The sequence below is a fragment of the Lissotriton vulgaris genome, chromosome 2_1 (assembly GCF_964263255.1).
Source record: "Lissotriton vulgaris chromosome 2_1, aLisVul1.2, whole genome shotgun sequence".
Lineage (NCBI taxonomy): Eukaryota > Metazoa > Chordata > Amphibia > Caudata > Salamandridae > Lissotriton > Lissotriton vulgaris.
The window spans coordinates 1,280,407,265-1,280,421,726 of NC_141687.1; positions in this window are offsets into that span (position 1 = coordinate 1,280,407,265).

A 14,462-nucleotide genomic window follows, 5' to 3' on the forward strand; every position below is an offset into this window, starting at 1 on the left:
CCTTCCTGAGGAGTCTGTTCTCCATATTGAACTGGTCCCCCACTACTCTTTCAATTACAACCCACCGCAGGTCCCTGGGTTGGTGTTTTTGAGTGGTGAAGTGTTGCACCAGTTTTGTTGTCAGTTTGGCTGCTTTTAATGTGCTCAGATGTTCCTGGATTCTAACTTTGATCTTTCTAGTCGTGAGACCGATACAGTACAGCCCGCACGGAAATGAGAGCCTGTAGATCACATTAATAGTGTTGCAGTTACTAAAACTATTCAAATGCCAGGTCTTTCCACTGAATCGTGTGATCGCTTTGGATTTAGTGGTAAGTGCGCACACTGTGCACCCCCCACATGGATAGTGACCCGGGGGGATGGTTGAGTCTTTCACCGATGATATTGGTCGTGTGTGGGCCAACCGGTCCCTCAGACTGGAAGACCGTTTGAAGGCAAATCTAGGTTGCGGCATTTGCATAGTATTGGTGCTCAGCAGGTGCCAGTGCTTCCTAATTATCTGGCAAATGTTCGTAGAATTAAGACCAAACGTGGTGACCACCGGAATGCATTCCTTCTGTTCTTTGGTCTGTCTGTCAAGTAGGGCTTCCCTCGGGGTATTGAGTGCCCGCTTGCATGCTTGCTTCACTACCTTCTGTGGATAGGCTCTTGCAGTAAGTTTATTGGCTAGTTCCTCAGTTTGTTCCAAAAAGCTTCCTGTTGTTGTGCAATTCCTGCGGTACCTCAGGAAATGTCCCACCGGGAGGTTATCCAGCAGGGCTCTGGGGTGGAAGGACCTGTTGTGCAGCAAGGAATTCTTGTCCGTCGGTTTTTGGTGAACTGTCGTTGTGAGCTTATTGTCTGTGGCCTGTATGTCCAAATCAAGATACGTTGCTTTATAGTGATCCCCATTCCATGTGAATCTGAGACAACGGTCAAGACTGTTTAGCCACGTCAAGAACTGATCCAGTTCAGCTGCAGAACCCCTCCAATGCACAAGATGTCATCTATATATCTCTTCCAGAGGACAATGTTCCCCTGGAAGAGATTAGATGTATGGTAGATGTAATTGGTCTCAAACTGGCCGACATAGAGGCAGGCCAGACTGGGGGCAAAAGTTGCCCCCATCGAGGTCCCCGAGGTTTGGAGATACAACTGGTCTTTGTACGCAAAGAAGTTGCGTGTCAACGCAATCTCTATGCATTGCAGCACAAATGTTCGTGCGGTGTCATAAAACCACTCACATTCCCCCAGGGAGCGGGCTGCTGCCACCAGCGTCGCCTCCTGGGGTATGTTCGCGTATAGTGAATCAATGTCAGTCGTCACTATAAATTGTTCATCAGGGTCATATGTCACTGTCTGTAGGTGCCTAAAAATGTCTGTTGTATCCTGCACGTAAGATGGTTGTGAAACCACACATTCACGGAGGAAAAAATCAGAGAATTGAGAGAGAGTTTCAAGTACTGAATTAATACCTGAAACTATCGGCCGTCCAGGAGGGGGCCGCTGTGCTTTGTGTATCTTTGGCACAATATAGAATGCTGGTACCCTGGGAGATGGATTAATCAAGAACTCCGCTTCTTTAGCTGTCAACCATTTCTTCTCTCTGGCAGTTGCTACCATGGAGTGTATGATGGTCTGTAGCTCCTCAGTAGGATCTTTAGTGAGCGGTTTGTAATGTTCTCTCACTCCTAGCAGTCTACTGATTTCGTTCTCATAATCATTGGTATTCATCACCACCACCGCCCCGCCCTTATCGGCCGGTTTGATGGTGATGGAACTGTTGTCCTGTAAAGATTTAATGGTCATCCAGTCTGTTTTGGACATATTACTATGTCTCGTGGTCTGTTGTTTCTGTTCCAGGTCATTGATGTCTTTAAGGACCTTTTGCTCAAAGACCGTCACTTCCGGGCCCACTTGGTGACTGAGGGGCGTGAAGCTAGATGGTCGCCGTAAATCCGTGCTAAAAGACGTGGTGGTCGATGTCATTTCCTTACCTTCGAAGAATTTTCGAAGTTTGATCTTGCGCATTACGCCGTTGAGTTCACCCCTCAATTGAAAACTATCATGTTTGGGTGTGGGAACATAACCTAAACCTTTGTTCAAATCTGCATTTTCACTTGCCGTGAGTGGGTAATCTGAAAGGTTAACCACAATGTTGTCAATGGGGTTTATATTGGCGTTCGTCCCCTGCTTCTGGTGATTCTGGGGGAGTACATTTGACAGGTCACGTTGGGGATATGGCATCCCAAACGAACAACACCCAGTTATACTGCAGCATGCAAAGCCATCCTGCAGGCAGGCCATGCGGCTTACTCTTGACAGAATAAGTGCATTACAATGCCGACTTAGCGGGCCACTGCTCGGGAGAATGCGTGGGGGTGGCGTACAAACTGTTTCTGGAATAGGAGCTAACGTGTTGTCACTCATGCAGTTAAGGGATGTGGTTGAGCCTCCCCGTGGAGTGCTACTCAAGCTGTGCTGTAGCTGTATACCTGCTATGTACTTTCAAACTATGTACTGTATCATGAGCAGGTTTAATAATAAAAATAGATTTATAAAAAATAAAAAAATCCGACTTAGTCCTTTAGAATAGAGTAGGTCATTTTTGTGTGGCTGGGTCTTAGTGCCATGAAAGAAAGACTACAGTGGAAACGTGGGAGCCTTGTTTTTTTTTCTTACACAGAAAGGAAAGGATGACTATGTTTTAAACGTGGCTGAAAGAGGTTGGCGCAAGGAAGTCCATACTATTACTGCCTGTGAAAAATCTAGACCACATTAGCTTGGTTCTCATTAAGGTCCATCAAATTCAATGTTCTCTACTATGCCAGTGATCTGCCTCTGGTCTAGGCTGCTGCTGGAGGATACATGATTCGTTGTTGTGAAATGTGACCGGCACCTTCCTCAGTGCAAGGTATGAGTGAATGGCATACACAGCATAACATAACGTGTATTTGTAAAGCGCACGTTCACCCAAGGGTATCTTGGAGCTGAATAACAGATATTTATTGTTACCCAACTCAATGGTACAAAAGAATGTACAATTTTTTCCCAAAGAATTCTCGGTATCATATGTAGACAGCATTTAAAGATTGCCACTTTCATATGGGGATGCTCTATATTGAAGGAACCAACTCTGAATCAACGACAGTCAAAGACATACTTTTACCCTTCAATTGCTAGTGTGTAGTTTCCTGTAGAACAAGGCTACAGTTCACAGTGAGAAATTTTGCCATCTTTTTGGGTTGATCACAATCCTGGCTGTAAAATTACTTTTAACTTGAAAAAATACATTGGTAAGGTCAAAAGAGCGTCAAAAGAATTCCGTCTATGAATCTAGCCTAGAAGAGGTTAACATGTGTATTTGCACCTATGTTATTTAAAAAACACAAATACTTGCTAGAGCTAATTACTTCCAATGAGTTAATTAACAAAATAATATAATGACTTCAAATAAATAGAATAGTAAGCAGTAAAATCAGCAGACAGAAGGAACAGGTAACACTTCAATTGAACACCAATGCACAGTTTTTATGAAGATAAGTTGAGTTGAGTTGAGTTGAGTTTGACATTCAGGAGGACCATGCAAGGGAAGTGGAAATCTTTCCTTAAAAGCATTAGAGATGGTCTAAAGTCCTAGAGGAGAAATATTTATCCTGCTGCTTGACAATTATGGTTAATAAGAGCTGCTTGTTTGACCTCTCCGATTACTTTTATTGTCCAGTGTCATTCTTTCCCCAGCTTTGCAACCACTAGCTGTGTTGCTATATGATGGGGCTGTCAAATCGTAAGTGAAGAAAGCCAATACTAATCTCCAGAAAGCCAGATGTAAGTGCGACAGAGTGTGTGAGGACAGCTTCACATTCATCCAGTGTGCTTGCAAGAATCCAGTAACCTTGCCATAACTGCAGCAGTAGGTGAAAGTCAGTAAAGTAGTGGAAAACTATATTGGCTACAAAGAGTCTCAAACTCGCTCCAGATGGGAAAGCCACCTTCAATCCTAAACCAACAGACAACATACACAGGATTTGACTTTTGCAGAGAACCCAACTTCTAAGAGACCATGCTAAGTGGATATCTCAAATGCTCCCCAAATTGCAAAAATGTGCCTTTAGCTCCCAACCACACCCAAAATGGAGATTTGACTGTCATGTTTATCAGGCCATGCAAACACAGGGTCCTTGGAATGTTGTGTTAAATAGTGTTGTGCCCTGATAGGATGGGATGGATTGAAGCTTTTCTTGAACGCTAGAAGTAGCATCCTTAGTCCAGCCTGGCTGTGGTAATTTGCAGGTCCTTCACCTTTGGAATAAAGCTTAGCTTTGCTGAAACTTCAACTCCAGCTCTACGCATCATCTTTAGTACCCTAGTCCCTCCAAAGAGACACATAAGACAGGACAACACCCGTACATGCAACGGTTCTAATATGCAAAATAATCACCTACATCTGAACTTCCAACTGGTCTCACCATCCAAACATATAGTTGGCTGAGCATTGCCACCTGAGAAGTACACTTACATCCTGTCACAGTCCTATAGTTCAAAACCTGAGAGTGCTTTATTCTCCACACCTCTTGCACCATTGTACACACAACATGGCACCAGAGCCAGATAGGAGACTAACCCAATACACATCAAGAGCATGCTCATGTGATTCATAGACCTAAATATTAATCTTCCAGAACAAGGAAGCTAAAACATATTATACTCTCACATGCACCAGCATGCACCCATAATAGCCTCTTGAGGTCCAGAAACAGACACAGTGCAGCTGGGAAGAACCAAGTAAATGTATAGACATTTGGAGCGCACACACATATGCACAGAGCTCAGTTTGTAAAAGGATAAGTGCCAGGGCCCATTATTAGGTCAAAGCGCAGCTGTCTGGTTTGCGAAAGACATCTTGGGCGCATTCAGAAAGCTGACCTAGGAATGAATGCTGCCCATTGCTTAGCATTGGCTATTTGGTGTGTAACTCACATTGTCTGGCTTTCTAATTGCTGGTTTTATTTGCTTTAGGCTGCCCAGCTTGTGTTTGTTCCTCCCGTCGTCCAAAACTTGTTTACTGGATTCTTCCACAAACTCGCTTTCTGTAAACAGTCTTTTAAATCTTGTTTTTATTTTGTCACATTCGCTGCGCATTCAAAGACGGAGGTCAAATGTCAAGCTTTCTCGTCAGAGGGAGCTATGTGTTTAATTTTCTTTCTCTGACTTCAAAGTGAGAGAAACTATGTGACAATCCTGCTGAGTGTCCCTGTTGAGAGGTGAAGGTATAAGAAGTGAGCTAAACAACAATGTTTGACAAAACCCAGATATGTGACTGGGGGGTGAGTGTCTGAAAAGTTTCAGTTCTCCATCCATCTCCTTGTGTTTGATAAGATGTTTTTGAGCCACAATTTGTTTGTAATTCTGAAGTTTGGTGAAAACAAATATTTGAATACGATCAAAACACATCAGTACACTAGGTAAAGACATTTTCATACATTATCAATCTGTGTGCAGTAAAACCGTATTTCGGGTCAAATGTAATGGTCATTTCAATTGAAAATGTATTGTTTGTAATGGTAGTGCGTTACCACACCATGCATTCTGCATACTACGCCATTAGGCTCTACCCTATGCCCTTCCACTCCATGTGACGCCACTCCATTCTACACCACTCAACTTTATCAACTCTATGATATGCCAAGTACCACTCTACGCCCCTCCAATCTAACACAGTCTACGACACACCACAACACTCGACTCCATGTCCCTCCATCCTACACCTTTCATCCAACAACACTTCACTCTATGTCCCTAAACTCCACACCACTCATCCCACTCTACCTCACTACTATCGACCAGACTCCACTCTAATCTATCCCACTCCAATCCAGTGTACCCCAATGTACCCCATTCCACTCCAATCTACTCATCCCATTTACCCACCCTACTCCAATCTACCCCTCTTCAATCTACACCATTTCTGTAATGACCGCAGGAACTCCTCTGGATCTGTGCAGTGCTCAAAGGGGTCCACCTCCTGACATCCCCAACTCTGACTGAAAAATATCCAGAGTAGTGAGGCGATCAAGCGAGGGATAGGGTTGGGGAAAGTGCTGCAGGGGAATTGGGATTCCTGTAACAAAAGGAACATGGAATTAGTATTGCATACCAGACTGACTACTCTCAATGTGGTCTCACTAATAACACTCCAATACCTTCAACACGATAAGAAAACCTCTCAGTAATATATAAATTTCTTTATTCGGTTTTTGTCATTATAAAACCATAAAAGCAGCAATATGAAATTTACAGCATTAAAATAAAATAATTCACACAAAAAGATTTTTAAAGATTCCTTCGGTGCCTAATGATACATTTTAAAAAGTTCAGTATATGATAACAGGTGCGCTCAGAGTCTAACATCTGTAAAAGGATCATGGCCGGACGACATTGTCTAAGACCCCATGCTTTTAGTAGTGGGAATAGCCAGATTTTCCTGTGGGGGAGATAGTATTTACAGAACAGTATCGTGTGCATACATGTTTGTGCGGAAGTCTCATCACGGGGGCATAAGGTCAATTTTGATTCCCAAGTGTTCGTTTGCGGGAAAGCGACTAGTCTGTGGAACAGATTGAGTCTTAGTCTGGTTAAGAGCATCCTTTCGTATGAGTTAATTTCCAGTGCAAGATAGGGCTGGATTTGTGGCGATAACTGTACCATGTTTGCGTGTTGTACAAATTGTTTATTCGAAAGCAAGGTAATTCTGAGTGACTCTAGGTGGCTCATTGCTTTCTGTTTCAGATCCTTCTTGCTTATGTCAGTCAGAGATAGTGGAAAAAAATAATATCTTTCTAAACCCATGTCCGTAAAGAATCGTTTTACGTAGGTAAGCCAGGCTATTCTATGCGCGTTATCCAGGGCCATTGAATCCTCTAAAATGGCCTTGGTCAGCATGTTCTTGTCGGATAACCATATGCGCCTCCAAAGTAGCAGTGGCTGGACTTTAATTAGGTCCTCTATATAGGGAATTCCCAGTTCCATATGACATGCATATGTGGATGAACACTTGGGGGCAGATAAGAGGAATCTAATAAATGAGTTCTCAGCTGTTTGAAGGGATGCAGCGTCAACGTGTCCCCAAACGCCAGCCCCGTATAGGGCAGTGGCTAGGCATTTTGCAGAGTAGATTTGTAGCATCTCCACTGGTGATCTCCTTCCCAGTCTTTGCGAGAAACTAATCAAGGCAGTATTGGCTCTCCTAAAAAGGTGTCTCCTCGACTCGATAGCTGCTTTCCAATTTAGTTTCTCGTCGATCATTATGCCCAGATAGGGATACTGTGGGGTTCTCTCAAGGTTTTGGTTATTAAGAGTGATGTTCTTTATTCGTTTTCTCCCTCCACCAGCCACCATTACGAACGTTTTTTTCACGTTTATATGCAGGTCTAGTGTACCCATGAAATCAGCGTATTTATTTAGGGACTTCTGAAGTTCTCTGGGGGTGCGAGCCAGAATTACCGCGTCATCCGCGTAGAGCAGTGCCGGGATCATGCGTTGTTTTAGTCTTGGGAGATCCTGCCCCCCTTCCAACATCTTCTCTTCCAGCCCGTTTGTGTATAGGGAGAAGAGGAAGGGGACAAGGACGCACCCCTGCCTGACTCCTCGCTCTACCTTGAATGACGGGGTAAGCTCGCTCTTTGTCCCGTAGCGCACTCTCGCAGAAGCGTCCGTATATAATTCCCTTACGAATTCCAGTAGTGGGGGATCCACCCCCATGTTTCGCAGAAGAGTCCATAACTTTGAGTGAGATACGCAGTCGAAAGCAGAGGACAAGTCTACGTACACCATGTACATTGTCCCCTGCTTTGCGTGGATGTACTTGGATACAATTAGGCTTAAGTTGAGGGCCTGTTCTATGGTTCCAAACCCTTCTCTGAAACCGAATTGAAGGTCCGATAAAATCTTTCTGTCGTCAGCCCATTGTTGGAGTTGTTCCAGAATTACTCTACCAACTACTTTTCCAACGGAATCTAGTAAGGAAATCGGTCGGTAACATTTGACATCTTGGCGGTCCCCTTTTTTGAAAATAGGGACCCTAATGGAGTTGGACCAAGACTCCATTAAGCCCAATCTCGCTGTTGCAGTACATACTCTAGTGAGTATGGGGGCCCAAAGATCTGGATGTTGTTTAAAAAGATCAACAGGGACCCCGTCTGGTCCTGGGGCTTTGCCCCCTTTGCTTAGATTCAATGCTTGCAGTACCTCAAGAATATCAAACTGGATGTTTATTGGGAAGTCGACGGGAGGATGAGAGTGAGTTGTTTCTTCATTTGGTGATGTTAGTTTGAATATATGGGAGAAATGATTCACCCATATTTCCTCTTCTATCGCTACGTCGATTTGAGGTCTGCTAGAATCAGAGAGAAAAGGGGTTTTCACAATCCGCCAAAAAGACTCACTGTTCTTTGTGAGGGAGCTTTTGTGTAGGTCGTTCCACAAGGACTGTTTCAGCTCCTGTTTTCTTTGTTTCCTGACCTTTTTGTACTGGAGTCTTAGATGTTTAATCAATTGTATGTCTCTTTTTGATTGCCTGAGAGCCTCTTTTAGCTTGGTTAATGCGGCGGTACATTCATGATTGAACCAGCCTGGAGTTGTTAGGTTGTTTGATTTATTTTCCCTGGTCAGCATTTGTTTGGTTTTGTCCAGAATAATCTTGAAGTTTTCAAGGATGGTATTATCGTCGGACTCCAGATCTAGGCATTTTATTATGTTAGGGTATAGCGTCTTTATTATGTTACCGCTTAGTTGGATTGGGTCTATCTTACCCCATTTCACCGTGAAACCATTTGGTCTGACCAGTTCTAGCCGATTTTGCGAAAGAGTGTGTGCGATTATGGTTGTCTGTGTTGGGTGATCTAGGAGGACCAAGTCCACTCTAAGCGCTGAGTGGTCGCTTAAATCATTTGCCAATAGGGTCAAGTCTGTGGTTAGCTGTCTCAGCCCATCCGTTGAAAGGACATAATCGACAGTGGTCTCATGACCCCTCCCTAGGTATGTGGGATAGAAAGTATTATCATCCGGATTTTGCTTATTTGCTATTGACAGTTCCAGGTCTGTAAGAAGATTGTTCATCGCTTCCCCTTTTCCATCATGGGTGAAATGAGCGAGGGGATTATCTTGCTCGTCCACTATCCCACAATTATGGTTGTTCAGACATGGGCAGGGATGAATGTTGAAGTCTCCTCCCCATAGTAAATGGACGGTAGCCTTTTTACTGTATAATTTGGTAGCTCTAGCGATTTTTTCCTGGATTGTCTGAATAATTTTAATAAAATTATCCTCTTCTAGGTTATTGTAGAAGTTTACTAGGATGACAATAGTGTCTTTGCCAAACTGAAATAGAAATTAGTTGGGAATTTGGCATATTTTCGATTATATGCAGTTTCAAGCTAGGGATTGTATTCGCTATATAGGTGATCAAACCCCCCTTGGGCCTACCCACAGTGCTAGGAAGGGCTGGGGAAAAAAGAGTTTTGTAGCCTGCGACGTGTAACTCTTTTGTTGCCCATGTTTCCTGAAGGCATATTATTTTGCCATCCTCAAAAAATTGGGCTGCTGAGCCATCGTCTATTTTAGGGCGAAGTCCCGCTATGTTCCAGAAAATGACAGACAGAGATCGTAACCTGTTATCTTGTCCTGTAGTCATTTTCCTTTCCGGGACCTAAGATAAAATGATTGGTTCATCATTGGTGGAATCTGGTGATGGTCAATCGACCATCTCCAGGCTGCTGTACCGATTCATTGTTGGAATACCCAGCCAGTTATCCCAGTAAGGAGTTTCTTCATATCTGGGTCTAAAGTGCCGCTGTGGTGGGGCACCCCATTGTTCCCAATCTCTTCTTCAGTTACGGGGTCCCATTACCTGCCATGGGCCGTCCTGTTGATGGTAATTTGGGTCGACCGACCACCAGGAGGGGTCTTGACCATTCTGCTGTGGGGGGATTTTGGGTCTGGCGTTAGTAAAATCCCAGGGCTGTGGAACTGCTTTACGCCACAAGTTATCTTGTTCATTGAGATGACTATTATAATGCTTTTTGGGATAAAAAAAGGAAAGACTCTTTGTGTCTATTCCCCCACTTGGATTATGTTGTTCCCAAGAGCATATGTAGTCAACAACTTTGAGGTCCTCGAAGGTGATTACAATCACCCTTTATTACTTTTTTTGTATGTCCCACCCAAGGGGTCCTACTGACTGTTGCTATCCTGCTTGTCCAGTTAGGGGGAGAAGGGTGATTTGTATTTAGCCAATATTGGACCTTATTCTTTAAGGACCAGTTAGGCTCTGTTGTCTCCCCTGCTAATTCTGGTACACCCGTCATAACGACCACGAATGGCGATGCTTCAGGTGGTAGATGCATATGAGATCTGCCCTCAAAATCTCCTCTCGTGGTACCTTTGTTTACCGTAGGGTTTGGTTTGTTCTGGGGAATATTTGTAACAGCTGGTGTTTTAGGGGCTGGAGTGGTGACTTTTGTTGTATTTATGTCAGAGGGTTTTGGGAATGTGTTGGGGTTAGGGGTTGGTATAGTTTTAGCCGGAAGTGATTTGCCCACTACGGGGTCTTTTGAGGCTGGTTGTGGTTTTGTTACAGGACAAGTTTGCGTAACTTTTTTGTTTTGTAGGGAAGAAGCAGGTTGATTGTTTGTTCCTTTTTTTTGGGGTTCTCTAGTTAAGTTAGATTGCAGAGATTTGGTAATTATTAGCAATTGAGTTTCAATATTTATTAGTCTCATTTCAAGCGGTTGAAGTAAGCACTTTAGTGCTGAGGTAATTATATTTACCATGTCAGGAGGGCCTGACTCAATGCTGTGGGGAATAATTACAGGTGAACCTGTAACGGTAGTATTTATATTGTTATTAGGTGAAGAATGGTGTACTAGAACCTGATGATTAGTAGGGTCTACTGCTCTTGGTGGTGAGCAAGTCAAGTTTGGGGGCGTAGTTAAGTCAGTTGTCTCAGCTGTTTCGATTCCGTTAACTATATCTGCTTTTCCCTTATCCTTCCTTTTCTTAACAGCCCCCTCCCTCCTCCCTCTTGCTTGTCTGACTTCTTATGGCGTTTGCTCGCGTGGGAGTTCAGGTGTTTTTTCTAAGTCTGAGTTGGTAAGTGAGAGGGAGAGTTGAGAGGCTGAGAGATCTACGTTATTCGGGAGACTACGCCTCTTGTTGCCTTGTTGTGAATCGGCTACGGCGTTTTCCACCTCTGGAGTTCTCGCTGTGGCCAGTGGTCCCATAGAGGATCGCCTCGCAATCGCGAGCTCTGTTGATTCTCTTCCCTCTATCAGACTAATACTTTGGTCGATAAAAGTATTAGCCTTGGTCAGAAAATCGTCCATTGGACCTAGAAGCTGTTCTCCAATCCCTCCCTTTTTTAATTTCTTCTGTTTGTTACTCCTGGTATTCATTTTCAGAAAGATGGATTAGGAGGAATTTGTTTCGTTGATATACAGAAGAATGATATGGAAATAGGTGAATGAGTGGGCTTAGAGGGAGAGCCCGGCCCGGTCTCCTCACGGTCTCGAACGGCCTCAAACGGCCCGCTCTTTGCCCGGTCTTCGCCCCGGCTGCGTCCCGCTGTGCGCGTCGCTGATCTTACTAGTATTCTCTTTGGCGGAGAGGGGGCGTGGCACTGGAAGAGGGCGCGGCTCACATGGGTAGAGGACCAGCTGTTGTTGGGGAATGCTGGTCCTCGCAGTCCCAAAGCGGCGCCTCTCACCTCCGCTGCGGCCAAACAGGTGATCCTTTCCACACGGTGACGCGGGAAACTGGCTTGACACAAAGTTCTGGGCTACTCCTGTAGCGAAGGGTAAGGCTTCAGAGTCAGAACACTCTCAGGACGAGCGGCTCCCGCGAAGCGGGGGCCGCGAGAGTTTTTCTTCGCACTGGTGGGGGCGTGGCAGTGGGAGGGGGCGCGGCTCACACGGGAAGAGGACCAGCTGTTGTTGGGGAATGCTGGTCCTCACAGTCCCGGAGCGGCGCCTCTCACCTCCGCTGCGGCCAAACAGGTGATCCTTTCCACACGGTGACGCGGCAAACTGGCTTGACACAAAGTTCTGGGCTACTCCTGTAGCGAAGGGTAAGGCTTCAGAGTCAGAACACTCTCAGGACGAGCGGATCCCGCGAAGCGGGGGCCGCGAGAGATTTTCTTCGCGCTGGTGGGGGCGTGGCACTGGGAGGGGGCTCGGCTCACACTGGAAGAGGACCAGCTGTTGTTGGGGAATGCTGGTCCTCGCAGTCCCGGAGCGGCGCCTCTCACCTCCGCTGCGGCCAAACAGGTGATCCTTTCCACACGGTGACGCGGCAAACTGGCTTGACACAAAGTTCTGGGCTACTCCTGTAGCGAAGGGTATTATTATTATTATTATTATTCTGAGTTTTATATAGCGCCTGGTTACCAGAAAGGCATCCCAGCGCTCACCAGGGAATGAAACTACAGAGTAATGCGGGGGTTTAAGCAGAAAACAGAAAAGTTTTTAAAAGCTTGCGGAACCGAAGCAGACTGGCTTCCGAGCGGAGTTGTAGGGGAAGAGAATTCCACAGAGTGGCTACGTTTATAGAGAACCTTCTGCCACCAGTTCTTACTTTCTTCACCCTCCCAACCTGCAAAAGATGTTGGTGGTCAGACCGGAGAGAGCGGAGGGCTTTGTAGGGCTGAACCATCTTCCCCAGAATAGGTGGACCTGCCCCCTGCAGGACTTTATGAGCGATACAGAGTGACTTGAACTTCACCCTGTCCCTCACAGGGAGCCAATGCAGTGCCTTGAGCGCAGGGCGAGCAGATTGATGTCTGGGGATACCCGTCAGAAGCCTGGCGGCCGCATTCTGCACTTGCTGCAGTTTGTTCATGGTAGATTCTGGAGCACCCAGGAACAACGCGTTGCTGAAATCCAGCCGCGAGATGATAAGCCCCTGGATGAGAAGTCTCCTAGTGGCCGCTGGGAGCAGCGGTAGAATCTTCCGAGCCGAGCGGAGCAGGCCAAAGCACACGCCAGCAGTCTTTTTGGCATGGGTTTTAAACGACAGGTCCTGCTCAAGCCAGACCCCGAGGCTCTTAATCTCCTGCTTGGGGGTGGGTACAGGTCCAAGGCAGTCGGGCCAGCTGCTGGGAGACAGAGATGGAGAGGAGTTTCCCAGCAGCATCAGCTCCGTCTTGGAGCCGTTGAGCTTTAAAGCTGAGCTGCACATCCATGTGTAGATCTTCTCCAGACACGAGTGCAGCCGGTCAGGATGGTGAGCCGACTGGGAAAGGCCTACCACCAACTGAGTATCATCAGCATAACTGATGATTTTGATACCCAGTGGCAGTACCACGCTCTCCAGGGGGGCCATGTAGACGTTGAATAACGTAGGGCTCAATGAAGAGCCCTGTGGCACACCACACTGGAGAGGGATTGAAGATGATTTTTCAGGGCCTTCCCATACCTCGAATGTGCGACCTTCCAAGAAGGAAGCAAACCACTTGAGGGCCAGACCGGTGATCCCCACCCCTGCCAGCCGTTGGAGAAGCACCTGATGGTCCACGGTGTCAAAAGCAGCACTGAGGTCCAGGAGGATCACTGCCACTGATCCCCCTGAATCCAAAATGCTCCTAGCGTTCTCCACAACCGCCAGCAGGGCGGTGTCAGTCCCCTGACCGGGACGGAAACCGGTTTGGGAGTCATCTAAGAGGGAATTGGCCTCCAAGAAGTCCGACAAGCGGCAGTTGACCAGCTTCTCAGCGATCTTACTAAGGCCCGGCAACAGCGAGATAGGCCTGAAGTTGGCAAGGTCGGCGGGGTCCAGTAAGGCTTCAGAGTCAGAACACTCTCAGGACGAGCGGCAACCTCTCAGTAGTAAGATGCTTCTCTCACCCTGAAACAGTTCTGTAGGCATCCTATATAGTGGGGATATCTCGTGCCATTTGCTCATCACCCTTTGCTCACCCGACCCCAGTAAAACACTTACAAGTGACTGTTGTCCACTGCGTAGCTTTATTATTATACCAAAACACCATTTCACTTGTGGATAAAACCTCCCACGTTGACCTTTTATTAAATTGACCTTTTATTAATTTCACACATAAATGATGCGCTCCATACATATGCGCCACAGGTTAACATGTATTTACAATTCAGCATCTCTAGAGGCGTGTTGTACCAGCAGGACACAACACCACCCCCTTTCCAAGCACCAGCTACTAGGGTAGGGCCAGAGAGTCCAGGACCACCAGCAGGACGGCCCCCTCTCCCCCCAGCCCAGAGCCGCCATAACTGCCTCCCCTGTTTCAGGGTCCTCCATTTTCCGGCCAAAAAGAGTCCCCCGGCCTTTTCTCTTATCCGGGACCCCGCCACTCACTATTGAACTGAGGGATGGGTGGGTGGGCAACTGTTGCTCCGGCTGGCCTCCCTGTGCTGAAGGCGAGAGACAAAGAGGGCTACTCCCTGGGGCACTGCAAATGT